The 20,983-nt window shown below is 32.7% G+C and overlaps 1 long non-coding RNA gene across 1 annotated transcript in view; it reads left to right on the top strand.

Annotated features, from left to right (window-relative positions):
* Positions 1–6,446: 6,446 nt before the first annotated feature.
* The window catches only part of LOC127708052 (uncharacterized), a 28,722-nt gene continuing 14,185 nt past the window's right edge, over positions 6,447–20,983 (top strand). The window contains exon 1 of the long non-coding RNA XR_007985136.1: positions 6,447–6,561. This is a non-coding gene — a long non-coding RNA (uncharacterized LOC127708052). The remainder of the gene's footprint in view (positions 6,562–20,983) is intronic.

Here is a 20,983-nt window from a genome sequence, read left to right as displayed (position 1 = left end):
CAAACATGGTTGTATAAGGAAACTAATAAAATTTCATCACCAAAAATAACATTTTGAGGCAAAAAACTCAGATTTTATCATAAAATCCCCAAAAGTTTACCAACTCTTACACGGAAATTTATAAAATTTCATAACAAGAAATTACTATTTTTAGTGATAAATAATGTTTTTATCTTGAAATCTCCGGAAACGGGAAACCCTAAAAATTTGTCAAATGTAATGCAAAGTAAGATTTTGTTGTCAATATTTTCCGAAATATATACCGTTTGAATTGAAATATTTAACATCTCTCATGACAGAGAATATTTATGTTATATAACTTAGTCAAAAGCCTCCTTTAAAAAAATCATCCAAAACTTGAAAAAATGAAAGAAGAATGTGTATGAGGACACGAATGGCCAAATTTGGATAGATGAAAGGACGGACGAACGGTCATGGCTAACACTTAATGTCCCTTTTGCCTACGTCGGGGGCATAATAAAATGAACACAAGGGGTGGCATAATATTTGTAAGGTAACACGGCCACTGTCTGATCATTAATGTTTATGTATATGGAAATAAGAAGACCTGATAATATTGCCAATGAGACAACTATCCAACAGAGTTTAAAAATGGCGTTGATGTAAGCAAAAATAGATCATCGTATGCGGGCCTTCGACACTTAGCAAAATCCAAACTGAAACTATTCAAAAGAGAAAAACAACGGCATGATTTATGACTGTGTCACAACACAATAAACAAAAATCAAGTATGGCAGACAGCCTTCAACAACAACCATTTAGTTAGAGGCTCCTCATATTAAGACATATTCAGAAATAGTTAGACATTTTCATGATCACTCAACCCTTCCCTTACATGGGACAGTGGTTTAAAAGCACGTAATAACAAATTGTAGAAAACAGATGAAAATGACTTGATCCATTTGATTGGCACGAAGCACCAAAAAATCCAACTTACATAAAGGCAAAAGACAGTCACTGTCTATGAATACTTACAGTTATTGAAAAGCTATTTGAAAAGAAATTATAACTAATGAAAAAATAATGTTCTCCGAGTCTTAAGTAACAATCAATCGAATATTCTAAAATTTGAAGAATATGAAAGTCATGTGTAATCTGTCCAAATTCACACGTTTACATTTTAAAAATTAATTTCCTTCAGAATTTTTTTTTGTTTTTTGTATTACTGAATTTTTCAAAATAGATGCACATTTGTATAGGAAGCGAATAAAATCGGCAAAATTTTCTTTATTTCTCTTAAAATCGTTAAATCTCATACCTTATCATATTCACTCTTTTTGTTAGTTTTATTACGAATAAATTCCAATATCCTACAAAAACAAGGTACCGGAAGTACAAATACCATCATGGTATATAAACAACTAAATATTAACATGAACTTACGAGCAACAACTAAAGAAAATTTTGATTACATTGAAACGTTTCCATACATTATTGACGTATTGTATTTTTCTAACAAACTAAAATATTATAACATATAATTATATTTATGGCTAATCGAAAATAAGTTATGCTATTCTGTTGACAACAAGACCACAGGCATAAATAGAATAAAAAGGTTGAAAGAATATCGAATTTAATTAGTACAATTTTGGTCAGACAAAAGGATGTCTGGGTTACTAAAATGGATGAAACTATGGGTGCTTACAAATATAAAGTTCAGTAGCACAATTCCCTTTTCGTATCATTCAATTCTCACAAATTAAAATAAACGTTTCAATAACATAAACGGTACCAATTTTTCTGCACCAGATGCGCATTTTGACAATCAATTTTTCTTCAGTGATGCTCGAGGCCAAAATATTTGAAAATCCAAAGCTTATTAGAAAGATTGAAGAGCTATGAACCAAAAAGGACAAAAAGTATAGCCAAAGCCGGGCAAGGAATCAGAGCTTTGCATGAGCGAGATATATTTCTTAATTTAAAACAATTTCCAAAATTTTGTAACAGCAAATTTTAACACAAAATCCGTATTTTCATGCCAGTACCGAAGTACTGGCTACTGGGCTGGTGATACCCTCGGGGACTATCAGTCCACTAGCAGGGGCATCGACCCAGTGATAGTAATAACATAAACGGTACCAAATTGTCTGCACCAGATGCGCATTTCGACAATTAATGTCTCTTCAGTGATGCTCGAGGCCAAAATGTTTGAAAATCCCAAGCTTATTAAAAAGATGAAGCAAAATGGTTTTCATTAAAGACATGCATATGATTTTTAAAATAGTTTTTTTTTATGCCATAAAGGAATTACCAAAGCAAGATGACAAGCTGTTTTATAGTTTCGTATGATCCCTGTTTGTTTGATTCAATTTTTGTTTAATCCACCATTTTGTTTTTCGGAAAATGCCTGTACCAATTCAGGTATATGACGATTGTTTTTCACTTGTTTCATTAATTGATAGCGTTTAATTTTGAAAATTTCCCCTTTTTAAATTTGCCTTGGAGTTCGGTATTTTTGTTATACTTTTTCGCATTCATGTTTCGGTTTGTTTTACTTTTTATTGTCTGAGCACCCCTCTTTCATACCCGCTAATAAATGTAGAACTTGAAAACATAAATAAATATATACAAATAAATGAAAAAATATATCAAACTTGAAAATAGGTTTTAGGTCTGTCGTTAAGCAAAGAACACGAAGGGACATTTTTTTGGGGTATTATCCAGTAATTTTCCAAATCTGCGAAAGGAACACTGTGGAAAGGAATAAATTGAATGTTACGAGTATTGTCTATGACGAGTTTCCCTTTTTTCAAATTTCTGCATAACACCTGTCATCTGACGAGCTTGAAATTGATACAAACTTCGAAACATCAAAGATACCGATGTTGGTGCAAAGTTCTAATGAACAACAATATGAAAGGTCTGTGATAAATATCAACTCTTTATTACTGCGTGAGATTATTTTTTCTAGACTATGCCTTTTTGACTACTTATGCAGGAATGTATGTATGATCTTTAAAAGCCCGCTTGACACCTAGGTCTACGACAACCTTTCGTCCGCCATTTATTTAAGAAAATATATTAATTTTAGATATTTAAGAATTTCAGATAAACGTTTTAAAAGGTAACATATATAACTGTCATTTTTGTACATAGGAATCCAATATAGTATAGATAAGTGATAATAATATAAACCAAAATTGAAATGTTGTTTACTAGATATTATACATGCATTTTCAGAAAATGAAAAAACATTGATAAAATCAATCCCTTACCGATTAGATGTCAAAGTTGATGCAAAGACATGTGTAAGGTCCAACCGAATGTTGTTATCTATATATATTTTCCAGATAGTAAGACCCGACTATAAAAGCATTTTACAGATTGATCTGCGTCGCACTGTGCTAGTTGGCTCACTAACTTTCTTAACAAAGCATACAGAAATCTCTCACAACTTTTTTCAACCGGAAAACAGAAATCGGGTATGTATTCAGTATATTTTTTAATCATTTACATAATAATCTCGTCTGAAAAGATATATTTATGAAAACAGTCTCAGAATTTAACATGGTGTTGATCAATTTGGATTAAAGACTAAAATATGGTTACTTTCACAATCATATCAGAAAGATTTGTTCTTTGTAATGCATTGCACAAGAGACGTAAAATATTCTAAGAGCAGAATTCTTATAAAGTGTCAGTCCCCTTTTTTATTTACCTTGTAGTTTAGTATTTTTGTTATACCTTTTTCCGAATCATTTGACTGATAAACGTTATCATGTCAGTCTAAAGGTGACTAACTAATGAATTATTCAATACAATTAAAAGAATTGGACTGACAAATTTTCAGGCTATGTCAGTCCAAATATCCTGTTTTAATACATCTGGAACAGTCAAAGTGCGAAACTTTTAAGAATATACAAAAGCACACAATTTAAGAAAATTGAGCAACTTAACCATGTCTTCTGAAATATAAACGTAACATGTGAGTTATAATAATGTAATATGACATTATTTGAAGTAACTTATAGATAAATTTTTACACAACATACCAGTAATATGAAATGCACAGAAAAACAATAGAAGTCAAGATGATGAGAAAATCAATATGTTAATTGCATAATTGTCGTTCAATAATTCATTGTTTAGGCGATGAAGAGTTATTAAATCGAATGACTGGATTTCCATACTGACTAGTGAATTGCACCGAATTGCATTGATGGTCAGAAGCTGCACTTGATGCTTTATTTTAACGTTAATTTCAGTAGCAAAACATTGAATTTTCTATTTTCTGCTTGTTTGGAAATTCGGGGTAACAGTGCCTTCTAAGCTCGAATATGAAATCTGACTCCTTTTTTTACAGAAGAAAAATGTCTGGAAAAGGTCAAGGTCAAGCAAGTAACGACAACAGGTCTGCACAGGGTAATCCAACCAGCACTACATATCAAGGACATCAGTCTGGTTATACTGGAACCGGAACTAAGCCGGACCTGGGCAACCACTCCAACCAACTGAATCCAAACAATCAGGAATACAAGGGGTCGAAATAACAATGAATATTTAAAGCACGTATCTGTTTATACATATACATGTGCGTGACATTTACTGTATGAACAATCTTAACAATTAAATTATTACAAATTAAAGTTATCTGCCTGATTCTGTGTGAAGAACAATGCAAATTAATATAGCCTATCAATATGTTGCCTTAAGAGGTTGTTTCAGTAAAAACCCATCATCCATATTTTAATGTGAATTCGTACTGTCCAAGTGATACGTTAGTTTACATGGTTTGCTTTGTATATATCCTGTTATATCATGTGCTAGATTGCGTCTTTTGAAGTTGTTTTTCGATGTTTAGATAATTGTCATATAAGTAGAATTTATGGCACCTCAAACTTAGTTTAACCCATCCATTTGCCTTATATGGAATAGTTAAAATTGAGAATAAAATTTCTTTTTTTCCATTACGTCAATAGTTGCTATGATATCTATATTTTTCACTGTGTCTATTCATCATATGGCAAAATGTATAATCTAATATAAAGGTCTGATGTATGCATAGCAGATGAAGAATTTTCACAACAACTCATTTTGTCTCTTTTTTCAGTCTTTTTTTATTTGTTTACTAAAAAGATTATAATAACCGTAAAGACAAAAACAGTCACGATCTATGAGTACTTGCAGTTACTGAAAGATAGTCCAGAAGAAATTACAAATAATAAATAAATAATGTTCTCCAAGACTATAGAAACAATCATTCGAATATTCTTAAATATGAAGAATATATAAAAGTCGTGTTTATTCAATACAAATACATACGGTTCAGATCACCCTTCAAACTTAATTTCCTCAGGAAATTTAGTTGTTTTGTACCTTTTTTTTATAATGAAATTAGTATCGGCAGTCAACTTACAGTCAGAACCTTCTTAAGGTCAAGATACGATAAAATGGGCTATGTCATAGATTTAAGTAAAATTTTGCATTCAACTTTGACTCGTTGAACTATAACTGAAAATCGAAAAAATAATGCATTTGTCTGTTTTATTTTCTGAAATATTGCTGAATTAATTCTTTAAAAATAGATGCACATGTGTGTAGGAAGCAAATACAATCGGCTACGAATAAAAGCCTTCTTGAGTTTGTCTTAAAATCTTCAAATATCCAATTACGAATACATATATTATTCTTAAAATTGATATGAGTATATTCACTGTACCTTTACCTTAAGTCACCTGGTCAACAACTGTAGAATTTGCAAAGGGTGGTTGTTCATGAAGCTCATTAGACTTGCGGCATTTTGTTTCCTACAAAATGTCAAGCCTTCTTTGCAAACATCTGCTATTATCATTTTGACTGTTGTATTTTGAACATTTATCGATATTTTTCATCTTAAACTTCAATTTGAATTCATGCACGTAACTATATTCATAATGTTAGAAACATTTATTTATAAAGTTACAATAATAGGATGTGAACTTTACAACTTCACCGATATTGATGTTAGTGCAAAGTTCTAATGCAAAACAAATTTAAATATCTGTAATAAATAGCAACTCTTTATTACTGCGTAAGGAACTGAGTCGATACTATGCCATGTTGACTTCTTATGTAGGAATTTCGTGTATGAACCGAAAGAAGCTCGCTTGCCACCCAGGCCTACGACAACCCTTCGTCCGCTTTTTATTGAATAAAATGTATTATTTCTAGATATTTAAAATATTTAGACAAACTTTCCAAAAGTTTACAAATAGGACTGTGTCATTATTGTAAGGTGGAATCCAATATAGTATTGGGAAGTTGTAATATTAACCAAAATTAACATGTAATTTTCTAGAGATTGATTTAGCAATGTATTTCATTTTCAGAAAATGGACGAATCAATATCTAGAAAATTACATGTCAAAGTTAATGCAACGAAATGTTAACGGTCCAATCGAATGCCGTTATACATACATAGCTGCGAGATAGTACGACCCGACTATAAAATCATATTACATATTGATCTGCGTCGCACTGCGCTAGTTGGCAGACCTACTTTCTAACAGAGCATACAGAAATCTCTCATCACTTTTTCATCCTGAAAACAGAAATCGGGTATGTACAACTATTAACTAACTTTCTATTATTTCTTTACACAATAAACTCGTCTTTTTATGTATCTATAAAAAAAGGCTCAGAATTTAAGATAGTTCAGTCCAAATGTACTGTTTCAATAAATTTGGAACAGTCAAAGTACGAAAGTACAACAACAACAAAACAATAGACGTCAAGATGATTAGAAAATCAATATGTTATTTGCATATTTTCAATATAGCTGTGTTAACTTGTCGTACAATAATTTATAGTTTAAGCGATGAAAATGTATTAAAGAGAATGACTGGATTTCCATACTGTCGGTTGAATTGCAATGAATTGTGTTGATGATCGGAATCTGCACTGGATGCTTTAATTTTACGTTAATTTTAGTAGAAAACATTGAATTTTCTATTTTCTGCTTATTTGTAAATTCGGGGGTAACAGTGCCTACTAATCTCGAATATGAAATCTAACTCCTTTTTTACAGAAGAAAATGTCTGGAAAAGGTGAAGGCCAAGTTGAAAAAGGTGCAGGTCAAGCAAGTAACGACAACAAGTCTGACCAGTGTAATCCAACCAGCACTAAATATCAAGGACATCAGTCTGGTTATACTGGAACTGGAACTAAGCCAGACCTGGACAACCACTCCAGCCAACTAAATCCAAACAATCAGGAATATATGGGAAAGAAATAACAATGAACATTTACAGTCAACTGTTTATATGAACCTGTTCGAGACATTTACTGTTTCAGCAACTTGATGAATTAAATTATTTTCAATTCAATTTATCTACCTAATTGTTTGTGTAAAACATCGATGCCATACCAACTTGGTGTTGCTTGGCAATATGGGTGCCTTAAAAGGTTGTTTCAGTAAATATCCCTCCCTGTTTTGATGCGAGTTCTTACTGCCCAAGTGCTACTTCAGTCTACACTACCGTCTGTTTTGAACGTATTCTGTTTGATTGTATGTTAGAATTCGTCTTTTGAAGTTTTTTTTTTCAATGTTTTGATAACTGTCATATTAGTAGAAGGTATGCTACGTAAAACTAATTATACCCTAGTTTTGCATTTCCCGTAAAATGGAATGGTTAGATTGAGAATACAAAGTATTTTTTCCATTTGTGTCAACAGTTTCTATGATGTCTATTTTTGTCACTGTGTCTGTGAACCATATAGCAAAATGTACAATCGAATATAATTGACACATAATTTCCATAACGATGCTATTTGTCTCAATTCATAGGGTTTGTTTTCTAAAATTTGTTTACCACAAAGATCATAATAGTCAGCAGTAATTACCAAGACAAGGAACATGTCAATAGTCGTATTTTTCCAAGAAAGACCATAACAGACAGTAGCAAGTGTCAAGACCAGGAACATGTCAATGCTGGTAATCAAACAAGAAAGAACAAAACTGCCCGTAGCAAGGGTCATGACCAAGAATATGTCAATGCTGGTAATAAACTAAGACATAAACATGTCAATAATAAATGGCAACAGTAGTTTTCGATGATCGAAATTTATAAATCGATTAATACAAATCAAGGTAACAAACAAAAAAATTGATGTATTTGTATGAACTCCAAGAGCCGCGTGACTTGGTGCGTCATAATGCTAATAAACCAAGACCGATCAAAACAGGCAAGTAGGGTCTTTGACAGAGTAAACATGTATTCAGGAAATTAATACAAAACACCACTGTAACAACAGACCAATTTGAAGTATTGTAATCATTAGTTTGACTTTATAAGCCTGTGGCTAAATCTTGAAGGTGGAGTGCACTTGAAAATAAAACGCTCTGTTATACCTAATCTGGGACAGTGGCTTGATAGCACACTATCACAAACTGTACACAGTTGAAAATGACTTTATCCACTAGATTGACACAAAGCACAAAAAAAAACTTACATAAAGGCAAAAGACAGTCACGATCTACAAGTACTTGCAGTTACTGAAACCTAGTTTAAAAGAAATGACAACTAATAAATAAATAATGTTCTCGCAGACTTAAGTGACAATGAGTCGTATATTTTAAGATTGGAGGAATATAAAAATCATGTTTATTAGCCCGGTGACCAGAGTCAGAATTTTCAAAATTTAAACGTCAAAACTACTACACGGCTATACCATATATCATTCGATTCGAAAATGTGTGTACTTTAAAATTAATTTGGTTGTCAAAAGAAAATATGGTATAGATTTTCAGAGATCAAGATCAAAGGTCACTAACCATTTTCATGAGAGAAAAACATTGAATATTTATTTCCAATTTATATACCCTTTTTGCAGTAGAATGATTGCAAACTTGCATATGTTTTCTTCCTTGTTAAATTTTTATTAAAAAAAAGTGGAAAACCATCATTAAATGAGTTTCCCGAGTGAACGTATAAGATTTTACAAAATGTATAGACACATACGTATTTGTTTATATTACTAGCTATTATACCTCAATGAAAATGGAAATTTTTAGTTTTGGGCATATAGGTTGAATTCGGTACGTGCCAAACTGGCAACAAAAGTTCATTCAAAACGGACTTATATTTGAGTGTAAACAATGTTATAATTTTTTTTTTAAATAAAATGTCTCAATAGGAACATAAATCGATATAAAATAGACTTACGGTTTCAAAAAGGCATTTTATTGACTAGAACCGCCTTTTATTTGTATAGAAATTGTGAAAGTTTCTGTTGTTCAATCCAAAATTTAACTTAGTTTAACTAAGTGAAACAAAAAAAGAAAATCTCTTCTAAGCAGGATAATTTAACATCGTACTAAACATGTTAAAGACTTTGCTTTAATAAGTAACTCAGACTTGAAATTACTTCTGTATTGTGAGAACGTTATTTTAAGGTTCCGACCCTTGGCTGGAACAAATATATTCGTACATGCAAGGTTAAGCTAAATAAATCACGAATATCAACATAGGTACAAAGTTTCACTGTAGTGGTTAATGGTCAAGACAAAATTCTTAAAACCAAAAATCCTAATAATATTGCGATTATGAACGTTAAGCTTCGGACATTTGACTTGTTCTGCAATGGAAGATAGTGCTGGTCGAATGTTTGTGTACAACATGTAGAATGCTTTTGTCCGGCATCATAGGACATTTCAAAACATTTCTAAATTACAGAATACACTTTTGGCATATTAATATAAAATCATGGGAATATAAAACAACTGTAACATCTGGGCGCTTTTACGAGAAATGACAAATGAACGCTGTTCAGAAAGAAATAGTTTTTCCTGCTTGCAACTCTAAATATCCCTCAACAAAAATCAGGAAAAAACCAATCTCTGATCGACAGTAAACACTTGCCATGTTTGCATGATTGTAGTTTGTCGACAATTTCCGATTGTCATGATTGTTCTGCCCTACAGTCTGTTCTGTATAAATTGATTTGATATATGAACTATGGTTGGCATTGCTTATGGTGAAACGCTTGTTCTGTAAAGTATTTGTAATAAATTAATGAAGTTTGAATCCCCGTTAAGGTTTAGAGTGGTGGTAAAGCAAGTAACTCTTCACCTGAATCTATATTTTTAGTCCGTAATCCCTTGCTTGAATATAGCTTTTTGTATTACAATATATGCAGGCATATGAACAAATATAGATTCATTTACACTTTGTTACACGTGTGTTTTTAAAAAAAAACTGAGGGAATCCCATGAACTTCAAAAAGAGTTGAGTTTGGATGTGCCAACAGCATACGCGTCTTTTGCGATGCATGCATCACACGCCATGCAAATCACAATCAATCAAAATGTCACAAACAGGAATAGGACTCAAATGGTAAATTTAGTTTCTACTTAGTATTTAAATATCTTAAACCACAAAAGGATGTTGCTAGTGAGTTGAGACAAGGTAAAGCTTAAAAGTAACGCAATTCGCGATGGTGACTTAAAAACTGTCTTTGTATAAAAATAAGGAGATGTGGTATGATTGCCAATGAGACATCTATCCATCAAAGTTCAAATGAAGTGGATGTAAGCAATTATAGGCAACCGTACGCCCTTCAAAAATGAGAAAAACCCATAACGTATAGTCGGCTATAAAAGGCCCTGACATGAAAAATATGAAACAATTCAATTGAGAAAACTAACGGCCTAATTTATAACAAGACAATTTACGAAAACAAATTTGATTTGTGTCCATTTCAGTCGCCGGTTCTTTCTCACAACTCTGAACATATTACCGAATTCCTATTTACACGAGCAACAGACAGATGCCACATGTCGAGCAGAATCTGCTAGCCGTTCTGTGATACATGAGATAACCCCACGCTTTTAGTTAGGTTCGTGTTGATCAGTCTTTAGTTTTCTATGTAGGGTTTTGTAGAATTTTATTTGTCTTTACGTCGTTCTTCGGCTTTTGCCATGGCGTTGTGAGATTGTCTTCGACTATTAAGTTTGAATATCGCTTTGGTATCTGCTGTCTCTTTTTTAAGCAGTTTAGTGTCAGAAGCACACCCCTGTTCAACATGTACGAGCTTAGGGTATCAATTGAGATACGTAAACGCAATACGATGGAGCAGAGGGTATGCTTCTATTGAGAACTGAGACATTTGATATTGGAAATTTAAAATTATCATGTGACGTTTGTCATAGATTTTTGTTTGAAGTCCTGAACCTATGTCAATATCAAAGAAAAGGTCAAGATATGAAGCAGCCATTCTAGATTCGGTAGTATCCTTTATCACACGCTCACTGGGATATATGAAATGTAAACACTGACTGAAATGTGGGTAATAGAGTGACAGGACGTCTTGATATATCTCAAATTCAAATTAAAGAACAAGGCAAAATGGTTTTCTTTAAGTAAAGCCAAGTTTCAACGCACTTCCCTGTTTTGTCATCTTTTGGGATTTTGTCGGATCCAAATTTCCTAACTAAACTCAAAAACTTATTCTGCCTCTTATATAAATAAAACTATACAACACGACATCAGAAAGAATTACGAACACAAAACAAATCAAAGAAACAATAAAACATCAACACATACAATAAATATCAAGCCCTAACTCTATGAATAAAACTAAGCACTCTGCCCAATCAAGGGCCGGACACAACTTTCCGGAAATGATTTAAGTTAATTATTTGATAGTAGGTATTTTGAAGGTTTAAAAAAAATCGTGTCAAAGAATCTTATTCCATAAAACTTGTATATATGAAAAGAGAATTGCAGTTTTATTAATTTATAGTAGTTACGATACAATTTATACATTAGAGCTTCATTGAATGATGATGGAATCCGCTGAAACACAAAATGTCCCCGTTTACAGTACTTTGTACCTTCATAATTTGTCATTAAAAGGCTTTTATGATTAGCTTTTCCGATTAATTAATAAAGCATTGTATGTGATGTTTGAATAAAATAAAAAAAAAGAAATATAATTGAGTGCAGCCTTTGAAAAAAAGTCAAACTGCATGTCACTCATGATCTGCATTTTTAGTCAAATTTGCTAGCTAAAAGATAAAACTTTTTGACGACCAATCTTAAATTCAAGTAAAATCATTTTTCTAGGACTGTGCAAGTTTTATCCGTGTAATATGAAGTGAAATTAAACTCTTTAAGTAATCGGTTTTTCCTATTTCGTCACCGCACTATATTCTGTACAAATACATACGGTTCAGTTTACACCTCAAAAATTAAAGGCTTTTTCTCTAATGAGAAAGGTAAATATGCTAGACATACTTACTGGAGATGTGATGAGATGATTGAAGCTGTTAATTTCTCCTTGATAATATTTATATACGTTTCGGCAATAAAGTTTATCGACAGGTTGAAGGTATTCCTATGGGCACCAATTGCGCCCTTTAATAGCAGACTTGTTCTTGTACTGTTTTGACGAAACTCAGTAAAGATCCGTTTAAATTGCATTTAATTGATAAATTCAACAACACTTACCGTTATCTTGATGATATTTTTTTGTTAAATAATCAAGAATAATTTTCTAAATATACTGCCGAAATTTACTCAAAGGAACTTACTTTGAATACATCAAATATAAACGATAATAACTGTCCTTTCCTAGATTTAGATATTTCAGTTTTACAGGGGAAACTCTACACAAAAATTTACGACAAAAGGGACGATTTTTTATTCCCTATTGTTAATTTTGGACGTGTTTATGTATCACAACTCGTTCGCTATGCCCGTGTCTGTTGTGACGTTTTGGACTTCACTGAATGTAATCTATGTCTTACTGGTAAATTATTAAGTCAGGGATTTCATTACCATAAATTACTTAAACCTTTATTAAATTCTTCCATAAATACAAAGATTTGGTTTGAAAGTTTGGCTGTAAACTTATTCCAAACGGGATATCACATTCTAATTTTTACGGAGATGTTTTTTAACGAGCCCTGAAATTTAGATACGATCCGGGTAAACTTATCGATCCTTTAAATAAACTTATGCTATAAGGTTACCAATTCGACACTGTAATTAGATCTTTGAATATTGTTTTATTGGTACTAATATTGATTTTGTTACCAGTAAATTAAAATCTAAATAAATATTATTTTTATATACATATGCACATTCGTGGCACTACAATCTGTCGATACTTGTATCTTGGCATTACACAAGGTCATGTTTTTCTCTGACTGTTAATGACGTTTTTACACTAAATCCATTGAATGTTGGATGTGTACTGATTGGTATTTTAGTCTTAGATGCATGATATTTTTATTAGTTGTTATTGGCTTTGAACTAGCTGTCAGTAACTGCGAGTACTCTCAAATCTGTACTTAGTGTCTTTTTTGTTGTGGGGATGTATAAATACCCTGCCACGTCCGGTCTGTGTTTTTGTAAGATGTCTTTCTGCTTTTTATCGATCTGATGAGTTAAGCCCTTTTCAACTGATTTTTACAGTTTGTTCTTATGTTGTACTGTTACACCACTATCCCATGTTAGGGGGAAGGTTTGGCGCAAACAAACTAGTAAAACCGCGCCACAGTCTGTTTGTGACTGTCCCAAGTCAGGAGCCTGTAATTTAGTGGTTGTCGTTTGTTGCTGTGTATCATATTTGTTTTTCGTTCATTGTTTAGTACATAAATCAGGCCGTTAGTTTTCTCGCTTGAATTGTTTTACATTTGTCATTTCGGGGCCTTTTATAGCTGACTATGGGGAATATGTTTTGCTCATTGTTGAAGGCGGCACGATGACCTATAGTTGTTAACTTCTATGTCAGTTGGTCTTGGTGGAGAGTTGTCTCATTGGCAATCATACCACTTATCTTATTTTTATAACAACCCGACCAAAGGGCAGAAAACAGCCGAAAGCCAGCAATGGGTCTTCAATGCAACGAAAGAAATTTCGCACCCTCAGGCGTGTTTCAGCTGGCCCCTAAATAATAATGTATATTAGTTCAGCGAATTGAAAGTATTCATTAAGACAGATATGTTTCGACGTCATATACACACAGATATAAGAGATACGTAAAGCATGATCGATATGGAAGATTTTTACGAAAGTTTATGTCCAATCAGAGCATCTAGATTTGTAATCTGATTATTGTAAAATAATACACATTTGAAATTTAGATATATCGAACATCGGCAGTAGAAGTATACATTTATAGAATATCGCAAAAATGATCAATAATTTTACTTAGATTTCAATTTATGAATTTTCTTCAAAATGTTATGTAATTGCATTTAAGTTTTCCAATTTAGTAATATTAGATCTTTAGGATGCAATTAACATTTTTGTGAGTATATATGATTTATTCTTGTGGACACTGTAAAAAAACAGAAAGAAGTTAGTGTGACATCGATGCGGTTTTTTTTTACAGCTAAGCCCATTTTTCGATGCTTTTACATACAACCCACACACATACACTTTACATTAAGCGAAATCGGTGAAACCCATATTACCAAAATAATGTCGATTTATGCATTTACCTTTAAACTAATAACTAATGAAATATGAAAGTTAAATATATATGCTTTTCTACAATTATATTGAGTTACACTCGTACTTGTAGTTTCAAATATTTACAAAAAATATGAAAGATTATGCTTTTTCAACGGGTCGTACATTTTAGCTGATCAGACTAACATAATATAATATCCTAGAACTCGATTGATTTTCAACTACTCAAAATGTCACAGTAAATTCGGTCCGGTAATAATATTTGTCCCCCGGACTTTGTGTCCTGGAAAATCAAATCCATGGCCATAATCTTACTAGAAAAGTGAGTCCCAGGATAGATTTTCCTAAGAAAATAAGTCAATAGCTAGTAAAATATGTCTGGCACTTATTTTTCTAGTAAATCATTTCCAGGGACTTAACTGATTTTTGAATTAGAAAAAATCTAATTTTCTACTTATAGAATTATGTTATTATTTTTTCTAGGAAAAATGATTCCTTTAAAATTTAAACTCTCAAGACATTCCTTAGTATTAATTCAAATTTGTATAATAATGACTCCAATAGTAAAATAAAGAAACAAAATTGTTTAACCCTGTATACCACCATTCCCCATGTGAAATTGAAAAATCGTCTAAAAGAAATAATCCACAATACTTTTCAATATAAAAATGGTAGCATACGCTATACATTTATTACTTTGGGATACCATACGGAATGTTTTGTTAATAGTGAACAAAAAGGTAAAACATGCTACACAGAGGTACAAGTAATCAGTATGCTGGAGTTTTTTATTGACAACATATTTGTTGAATTTGGAGGTAGACTTTTTCAATAAATTTTCGACATTCCTATGGAAATGAACTGTGCGCCTCTTCTTGCCGACCTCTCCTTATTTTCATATGAGTCGGAGTTCTTGCAGACACTTGTCAAAAACAAGAAAATCAAAGAAGCCAGATCATTTAATTTCACATTAAGATATATTGATGATGTTCTTTCTATTAACAATCCAAACTTTTCTGATTGGGTTCCATTAATATAGTACCAGAATCTATGACAAAGATGATTTTAATTTTGAAATTATCAATTTCTCCCACCTTAATAGCAATATACCAACTTCACCTGCATATGGGATATACATTTCCCAACTCATTCGGTACTCAGACTTTATTAAACGTCACCAGTGTCTAAGCAGAAAATTGACGAACCAGGGTTATGTCAAAGAACGTCTCGTCCTTTTTCTAAAAAAGTTCATCGGAAGATACCAAGACCTTGTTGATTAATATTCCGTATCAACTTCACAAATAATACATGATGATCTTGAAGTATAGATTCTAGGTACTGACGTCGTTTGTCATCTTAAGGACGTGTTACAGCGTTTTTTTATTTTACTATGTATATTATTAACCTTTACTGTTTAGTCCATTTTTGGTTATATCCTTTTGGCGTGACTCGGTACTCATACATCCCGCCATTGTGTTATTGTGCTATGGTAATTTTTTTGTATTCTTGACTTTCATTTTTCCTTATGTGTTTTGTCTATATGCCATTTTGTTTTTCTTTGTCTACATATTTGTTTGTTTTTAAGTGATTAAGATTATAACACAATGTTGACTGCTGTACCCCTATTTTTGACATTTTTACCTATAATGTCTGTTTGTTTTGTTCACACATTGTTGTCAATATTATGGTATTTTATGCGACTGTCATACAAGTGAGAGGTTGAGCTTGCTATAGCCATTTGATAAGGGACTTTCCGTTTTGAATTTTCCTTGGAGTTCCTTATTTTTGTTGTTCAACTTTTTGTTAGTTCTAAACATCATTAAAATCTGTGATCTCAATTTTCCTAAGAACAAATTCAAGTGTAGATATAAATCAATTGTTTTAAAAAATAATTGTGAACGGTCTTTTCCCTTCGAAACATGATTGATTGATTGATTATGATTGATTGATTGATTGATTTGTTTGTTTGCTTGTTCAATGTTCAATGAATGTCTTAACGTCTACCAGTCAATTGTTTAAATTACAAGGAGAAAAAAACCTACGAGTAAGTGATTTACCGTCCAGCGAGAGATATTTCTTTATTTATTAGGACACAGTAAAAGAAAAACCAGGTTAAATGACCCCCACCTCCCTTTTAATAAAAAAAGGGTCGGAACTCATGATTGATAGATTGATTATTTGATTTATTGATTGATTGATTGTTTTGTTTGTTTGTCTGTTTGCTTGTTCAATGTTCAATGAATGTCTTAACGTCTACCAGTCAATTGTTTAAATTACAAGGAGAAAAAACTCACGAGTAAGTGATTTACCGTCCAGCGAGAGATATTTCTTTATCTATTAGGACACAGTAAAAGAAAAACCAGGTTAAATGACCCCCACCTCCCTTTTAATAAAAAAACGGGTCGGAACTCAGATCACATTTTCGTACAAGGGTCCGCATCCTTGATTTGTTTAAGTTTCTATATTAAGATTGGATTGTTTTCAATTCTATTTCAGGTCCCCCGCGCGTGTCTCTCGAGCGGATAATGACGTCACAAGGCTTGTTCATATCAGCGAAAACTTAACAAATTTCTTTATTTTTAAGTTGAGATGTTGGACAGACAACATGTATATCGACGGAATAACACATTATGTATTTCTTTTGTTACTATAGATGTATTTTGGCGTTAATATTGATTCACTTATAGGGTCTTTGCATCGGAACTAAACACATTTATTTAAAAACCAGTTGTTGGCATGACACGGGTTATGTTCTTCTCATATATGTTATGATGGTATGATACTAAACCCCTAACGGGAAGGATTGTGCCTGATATTCATATGATGAAGACATAATCTTTCAATCAGTTTAATTGAAGTCTGGAGCTGGCATGTCAGTTAACTGCTAGTAGTCTGTTGTTATTTATATATTATTGTCATTTTGTTTATTTTCTTTGGTTACATCTTCTGACATCAGACTCGGACTTCTCTTGAACTGAATTTTAATGTGCGTATTGTTATGCGTTTACTTTTCTACATTGGCTAGAGGTATAGGGGGAGGGTTGAGATCTCATAAACATGTTTAACCCCGCCGCATTTTTGCGCCTGTCCCAAGTCAGGAGCCTCTAGCCTTTGTTAGCCTTGAAATATTTTTAATTTTAGTTTCTTGTGTACAATTTGGAGTTTAGTATGGCGTTCATTATCACTGAACTAGTATATATATTTGTTCAGGGGCCAGCTGAAGGACGCCTCCGGGTGCGGGAATTTCTCGCTGCATTGAAGACCTGTTGGTGACCTTCTGCTGTTGTCTGTTTTATGGTCGGGTTGTTGTCTCTTTGACACATTCCCCATTTCCATTCTCAATTTTATTTGATCGGAGTTCACGAGCAGTGAATGCTTTTGATCTATTTTATCCTGTGCAACACGTTTATCGATTATTTTCAGACAATGTCTTATTTCAGCAGCAGTTTGTATCACAGATTTTTATTCTAATCAATGAGCAGACATTTTATTGTAGGATTTCACTGATATTTACGGAGCTCGAAAGCGATTTCTACGGCATTGAAATTTGTTTCCTCTACGAAAACTCTTGAGAGGTAGGTGCACAACGTTGTTCGATTTACATCGAATACATGTATACCCTGATAGATTATTTGACACTGATTCCATAAATATATTGTTCAGTATACTTTTAAATTAAATAAGAACAAAAAATAGCTACGTCCGGTGTATACATGGTCACGTCCGGTTGGGCTTTTCAAGGTCAAAAGGTTTGCAACCTATGGCAAAATATCCCTTAGCTTTACCATGTATAAATATGAAGTTAAAGCAAAGGTCAAAATCTAGAATGTCAAATTTACCTATGACCTCATATCCAAAGACCTTAGGTCTTTACTATGTATTGTTAATAAGTTAGTAACTGTTACTGCACTGCTTTGAAGAAAATTTCCTGTAACGACAGATTGCAACTTACAGTTTAGTGAAAATCTTTTGTCGATATATACTACAGTTTCATAGAAGGAGCATGCACAAGCAAAAGCAAAAAAATTAAAACATGACCCTGACCTCTGACCTTGACCTCATTTTGTTTTGGTGAACCTAGGACCTCAAATCAAAAGACCCTAAGTCTCTATCACTTATGGTTTATGAGTTACTATTACATTTTACTTATGTCGATACATTAAGGGAAATAACTCTCATATGGAATCTTCAGATCTCATCGATCAAAATTATTCTCGAAAACTTGAGGATATAACGGGCAATTTGGTAAAATAAATTTGTCGTAATCTTTTACGGTTTCGAAGAAGAAGTGTGCAAAAGAAAAACAGTGTCCGGGGAGATAACTGTTACGGTTAAGCAGGGTCAATTTCAAAAGGCATATAAACTGTTCGATATCATATACCAAAAATCTAATCGACATCTTTTGAAAAAAACAATACAGCCGAAAATTTTTTTTTTTTAAACCAATTGTTCAGAGAACAATTGAAGTTCTTTCCACCCCAAATGCACATATTTTGATATGAAAATATTAAAAGCTGGTTTAAAATGTCCTTTCTGGTGTCAGACGATAGCTTACTTAAAGCTGATTCCAAAAATATGTGGTTTTTATACATTTTTGTTTAAAATAAGAGAGATAATTTGTTACTTATGGTTTGAAAAATGTCACTCTCGGTATTATATGATAGTTTACTTGACACTTATTCCGAACAAATATGATTCTATATACTTTTACACCAAATAATTATAAAAATAGCTACCTCCGGTTTACACAAGTCACTTCCGGTTGGCTTTTTGAAGTTCATATGGCTTACAACCTAATGCAAAAAGTTACATGGCATTATCATGTATAAATATGAAGTTAGAGCAAAGGTCAAAATCTAGAATTTCAAATTTACCTATGAACTTGACCTCAATTTCGAAGTTATCAAGCAAGGACCTCATATCAAAAGACCTTAGGTCTGTACTATGTATTGTTTTTAAGTTATATTACCATACATCTTATTTTACCATTCCTGGGGAGAAAACTCCTAGTAAATGTTACCACACTGCTTCGCAGAAAAATTACTTATTACGACAGATCACAACTAACGATCTAGTGAAAATCTTTTGTCGATATATGCACAAGCAAATGCAAAAAATTAGAACTTGACCGTGACCTTTGACCTTGTCCTCATTTTCCTTTGCTGGATCCAGAACCTAAAATCAGAAGACCCTAGGTATCTATCACATATGGTTTATGAATAACTATTACATTTCACTTATGTCGAAGACATTAAGGGAAATAACTCTCATATGGAATCTTCAGTTCTCTTCGATCAAAATTGTTCTCGACAATCTGAGAATATAACGAGCAATTTGGTAAATAATTTTGTCGTAATCTTTTACAGTTGCTAAGAAGTAGTTCGCACAAGATAAACAGTGTTCGGGGTGATTAATCTTACAAAGTAAATTGCCCGGTTAAGCAGGGTCAGTTTCAAAAGCGTATAAACTTTTGGGGTTCGTGTTGCTCAGTCTTTAGTTTTCTATGTTGTGTTTTGTGTACTGTTGTTTGTCTGTTAGTCTTTTTTTTTAGCCATGGCGTTGTCAGTTTATTTTCGACTTATGAGTTTGAATGTTCCTATGGTATCTTTTGCCTCTCGATATCGTATACCAAAAATCTAAGCGACATCTTTTGAAACACAAATACAGCGCAAGAAAAATGCGTATTTTTGAAAGGAAAATATTCACTTTCGGCTTAATTATCAATTCTGTTCTTCTTCTACTTTTGGTATACAATATTCCATCGACATCCGATGATTACATATTGTCCACATACGTGGACTATTTAAAAAATGTTTACCCCAATTTAAACAAAATGTAATTATATAGTGCAATGAAAATAACAACTTTGTGATTAAAACTATATACAATATTGATTAATGCTATTAAATAATAGTACAGAGAACAGCTGAAGTGAGCTGTTCCCTGAAGCTATAAATGGATGGTGCCTGGACAAGTACCACAGGGAGCTGATTCCACTGTTGTATTGTATAAGGAAAGTATATATGTCTGTAGGAGTCCTTAGATGTATGTATATGCCTATATGTGAGTGTATGGTTTTTCCTAGTTCTTGAGTCTGCTTTAATGAGTATGTCAGATGGAATAGCAACAAGATGTTATGATATCTTATTCATCATAACCAATCTTGTGCGTAGCCTACGTTCTGCTAGTGATGGTATTTTTAATATGGTAAGCATATTTGTAACACTACTCGTATTGTGGTATTTATTGCAGATATACCGAGCAGCTCGTCGTTGGACCATCTCAATTTTGGATACCGATTCCGTTGTGTGAGGGTCCCAAACAGAACAAGAATATTCCATTTGGTCGGACGAGTGCTGGGTATGCCTGGGTTTTTATGTGTGGGTTTGTTGTTTTTAGATTTCGGTTTAGAAAACCCAGTGATTTGTTACCTTTGGATGTAATGTCATTTATATGTTTGTCCCATTTGAGGTTTGACTGTATTGTGATACCAAGGTACTTAGCTGATGTTACCGATTCAAGTGTATGACCATTTAAAATGTAGCTGTGCTGTACAGGTT

Source organism: Mytilus californianus, unplaced genomic scaffold, assembly GCF_021869535.1.
Source record: "Mytilus californianus isolate M0D057914Y unplaced genomic scaffold, xbMytCali1.0.p SCAF_7, whole genome shotgun sequence".
Classification (NCBI taxonomy): Eukaryota; Metazoa; Mollusca; class Bivalvia; order Mytilida; family Mytilidae; genus Mytilus; species Mytilus californianus.
The sequence above is the reverse complement of the archived record's forward strand: the minus strand, read 5'-3'. Positions and strand labels throughout refer to the sequence as shown.